The sequence below is a fragment of the Mastomys coucha genome, unplaced genomic scaffold, assembly GCF_008632895.1.
Source record: "Mastomys coucha isolate ucsf_1 unplaced genomic scaffold, UCSF_Mcou_1 pScaffold23, whole genome shotgun sequence".
Classification (NCBI taxonomy): domain Eukaryota; kingdom Metazoa; phylum Chordata; class Mammalia; order Rodentia; family Muridae; genus Mastomys; species Mastomys coucha.
The window spans coordinates 88,081,106-88,086,160 of NW_022196906.1; positions in this window are offsets into that span (position 1 = coordinate 88,081,106).

Here is a 5,055-nt window from a genome sequence, read left to right on the forward strand (position 1 = left end):
AAGGAAGCACGCCATGGTTGGGCCCTTGGTACTTTTTAAATGAACAACACGGACTAAGACAGCATCATGCTGAGGTATTTCCTTGCCACCCAGAGCCCCCATACTTAACCCACTCACCTCTGCACCTCTTTTCTCCGTGGGTACTCCTGACCACGGATGGAAAACAGGGGGTAATTTAGGGTACAAGGAAGTAAGTGCAGGTTCCTGAGGAGAAAATATGAGCAAGCTGTGGATCAAAGAATGGCACAGTTAAAATCAATCTGTCAACAGTAAGTAGAGAGTGTCTGCACTGAGCAAGAGAAAGGAACTCTCAGAGAAGCAAGGGAAAGAACAGAAGCGGTGGACCGGAATGGAAGCAGGAACCCCAGAGGCAGGAGATCCCTTGGGGTGGAATTTAGGAGAAACAACTGCTCTGAAATGAGAAAAAAAACTAGAAACATAATTTTAAAGTAAAACAGTCCAAGCAGGGCATTGGCAGGCATATTTTAAAAAGGTATCATCAGGAGGGGGCCGTTTTTTTCCCTTTCCTGTGAAAACAGGTCTCTGTATGAGCAGAGACTAGTGCTATTCCGAGGAGGGCCCAGTCCAAGCTCAGTAGACACAAATCATTCAGTGATATACACAGAAACCGGGCAGAGAGTGTTGGGAGAAAGAAAAGTAATTCGAACTGCAGAAGAAACTAAGTTAACAGCTTGGGAATGATCAAAGATTGGTGTGTGTGTGTGTGTGTGTGTGTGTGTGTGTGTGTGTGTGTGTGTTTATGAAGTGCCACAGTGAAACTCACAAATCTGTAGAATCTGTATGTCTATATGATCTAGATAGATAGATAGATAGATAGATAGATAGATAGATAGATAGATAGATAGATAATTAGATGGATGGATGGATGGATGGATGGATGGACGGACGGATGGACAGACAGACAGACAGATAGACTTAGATAGACTTGGAATTTGGGAATGAAGCTTTCTGCCTTGTGAACTGGACTGGAAACTATAAGGCTGCAACCTCGATGTAGAATAGTTAACAGTCACTATTGTGGACAGAGAAGAATGGAGATTTAAAGGAGGAGGAGAAGGAGGAGGAGGAAGAGGGGGATGAGGATGAGGATGAGGATGAGGAGGAGGAGGAAGATGAGGAGGAGGAGGAGGAGGAGGAGGAGGATAGTTACTTATAGAACTTGTAGGGCTGGTATGGCATGTGAATAGGGCTGGAATGTATGAGGATACATGTATGGACACAAAGTGCCAGAGGCTGGACTCAGATACCATCTTGGCATCTCCCCAGTTCTGCAGCCTTGGGCAAGTCAATAACACATCAGCCTGCTTTAAAGAGTAGCTATGCAGTATTTGGCACAATGCCTATCACTTCAAGTGTGCACATGGGGAGCGATGCTATTGAAAATTATGTTAGAAGAACAAAATTAGTCGCTCCTGTCTTCTGTCCCCTCGTCCCAGCACCTTCCCTTTCCAAGCAGCAAGTGATACCTGCAGTTCCTCACTCTCTTCTCCTTTCCCTCTACAGTACTGTTAAGCTGTTTCTATGTCCTATCCCAAACCTTACAAGGATGACATTCAGCATCCCTAAGCTTGGGCTGACTCTTTAAATTCATTTACAGTAATCTCTTTGTTACTAGCAACGCAACCAAAGAACCCAGGCAGCTTTTTTTACTTCTGCGATTTAAACCTAGGTGGACACGGCTCTAGAAGGGCAATGCCCAGTTCACTTGGAATCACTGCCATCCCCTTCCTGGTTCTGGAACAAGAATAGACAACTGTGTACACTCCCCTGGGGCACCAGCCAGATGTGTTGAAAGATGCACAGCAGTTTAATGGTTTAATGGTGCTTCAAAAAGTCAAACATTGAATTATAGGAACTAACAATGTTAGTCCTGGACATAAATGCCAAAGAATTAAAAGCAGGGACTCCAACTGATACCTAAATTTACGACAGCATCCATTGCGGAATTACTTATAAAAGTTGAAAACAACCCAAGCATATACCAATGGATTAATGGATGAATGCATATGATCTACGTGTACACTGGGGTGCGAGCCAAAATAAGGAAATATTGATGCACAAGACAACACGGTAACATGTGAAAATAGCATGCTAAGTGAAAGGCACCAGATACAAAGGACAAACACTGTCCTGTGGGCCACAATAAACTACATACAGCAGGCCACTTCACACTTGAAAATTGCCAGCACCTGAGTAAAATGGAAATGAACAGTTATTTCTTAGTAAACTGAAAACTTGTTTGAGATGATGAAAAACTTTGAAAACAGTGCTGGTGGCTGCACACAACACTGCAAATATAATCAGTGCTACTGTGACAAAATTTTAACTGGTGGAAATTGTTCATTTTGTTTTGTGTATTTTCCAAAATATTAGAAAAACATATCACACCAGAGTGAACCCCTCCCCCCCCACACACACACAGTTTATCAACTGTAACCAATATTTCTAGGTATCTAAAATCAGGGTTCGTTTTGCAGGTCAGTGTCTAGCACTGGCTGTGGGCTAGGCAGTAGCCGTGGAGTGGCACTGTTGGCAGTACATGATCAAATCTGTTATTCCTGTAGTTACTGGATATAGTATAATCTTCTAAACACATCAATCAAAAAGCTATTCGTTAATCTGAACATTCAGAAGGTAGATGGATCTCTGATTGCAGGGCCAGCCTGGTCTATGTAGCAATTTCCAGGATAGCCAGGTTACATTAGGACACTCTGAGACAAAACAAACAAACAAACGCACACACCAACAACTACCAAGAACCAACTGAAGAAAAATACAGATCCTAGTTCATAGGCTCTTGTCTGAAAGCCTGCGATGAAACCAGTGTGTCTGCTGATATGACTGAGGAAGTGCCAAGACTTACAAAATGATGGTGTGCTGCCGCTGTCTTTTGCTATTTGGTGGGGTCTTCCCTTTTCCTTCCACCCTTTCAACTCCCTAACACTAGATAGTTAAGAAAAGAGTATGGAGAGGAAAGAAAAGAGATACCTGAACAATGTCAGGGCTCAGAAATGAGCTGGCGATGATATTGTTAGACTACTTCCTGTTAATTAGGGGCACCGAGTTCCTTGCAGTAAGTTAGATCTTCACAGTCAGGATATCTAATTTCTTCTTGTTGCTGACTATTTAACAAACCATGACCAACAGTCACCATCAGCAACCAACAACCCACACCTTTTCAGGGTCCTAGCATCTGTATATCCTCTAAAAGGTCTCCAGAATTCCAAACGTTACACAATCGCAGAAAATATCTGCAGCTGGCAAAACCATGCCTCTGCTAAAGCATGAGGCAAATCATAGTCAGCTGCTATGGACAGTCTGAAGCAGCCCCAGACCCCAGCCTGAGATTAAAATAGGAACATATTCTTATGATGTTTCTGTGTTTTTTAAAGAAACCAAATTCTCACTCAAGTATGGACTAGAAAACAGTGTAAAGACAGGGCTGGGGCACTTTGGGGAACTGCAGTTTCTCTTCTTGGTGGCCTGGAATGATCCAGTGTGGAAGGACACATACTAGAAGACTGCCGAGGGAGAATGCTGGCGAGCACGGACACAGAATGCTTTGCACACACTGTAGCTAGTCTAGCTTTCTTATGACTTCTTCTTGGTGTATGAACAAAAGCCCAAACAAGACTATCTCAAAATACACAAAACATCACCATTATAAGTTTTAACAATGTATTGTGTCTGCATTTAGTACAGGCGACAGAAACAAAGCAGATAATTCAGATGCAAAAAATACTAAATGGCTATTGAGCTTCCTAGAAAGTGAGGAACCTACGACTGGAGCCAGTGCGAGGGGAAGACATGACTTCTAGTTCTCCAGCATGTAGTAGAAAGGGAGTAGCATTCCTACCTTCCCTCCTGCCCTCTTTGCCAGTGACTCACTGGTGACTACAGGGGAAACAACAGTGTGGTTCTTCCACTTTCTCTCTCCTTTCGGAAAGTGTCTGTCTCATGACATAGCTGTCTGCGTGGCTCAGCCCTGGTTTTCCAACCCAACCTGTGATAAGTGAAAGTTGATGCTAACTTGTAGCATCAGGAAAGCCCTCATCCCCACCTCTTTGTCAGTAGCATGGAAGGCATGCATCCCCCTTTGTCCCCCTCTTAGTTCTTGCATCTCTCCCTCTTATTCTAAATCCCACAGGAAGGTAAAGTAGTATCAGTTTTCTTGGGTCTCACCAACTATTTACTAATAAGTTGCAAATAAAAGCATGGAGAAGAGGTTTTTTTAATGCATTAATATCAGTAAAAATTAAAGGTAAGTCAGTAAATGAAAATCTAGTTTTGGAGAGTAAGAACCCCCTTTTTGTATACTATTTTTGGGGGAGTTTAAGTGCAATGAAGCTCTCCAGAGTACAGTTTGGAAGCCAACTTGAAGAACCAATGAGAGTGTCTCTGTTCAAGGACCTCTGAATCGGCAATCCCACAATTACAGTGGTACTCATGCATGGATGGGTTGTTTGTGGAAGGTTATTTCAAGCATTGTATTTAATGATGAGATGTTGGATGTGATAAGCTAGACAGATGGCTAAAGAAAACATGGTTTATTTTTAGCAAAAATAGTTTGTAATGGGTTAGAATAGAGTTTTACTATGGCCCATGGCCTGACTCCCACCTGTGTGGCTACAGTAGTTTGTGTAGCATAGGACACATTAAAAAGTGTAATGGGAAGGCTGAAGAGTAGCTCTCCAGAATGGATGGCTTCTGATGGAAGGGCAGAAAGGGGAGGAAATCAGTTCTAGTTAAGGGGCAGGCCACTGAGAATTGGACCATGCTCCAGTGAGTGTATAGATGATACAAATTGGACTTGTTTACTACCACCACCACCACCACCACCACCACCACCACCACCACCACCACCACCACCACTACTACTACTACTACTACTAATACTAATACTAATAATAATAATAATATTTTACTTTGGGGAGGCACAAGAAGAGGGGCAGATATGGAAGGACTGGGAAGTGAATGTGACCAGGGGGCATAATATGAAATTCGTAGAAAATGTTGAAAAAAAAAAAAAAAAAA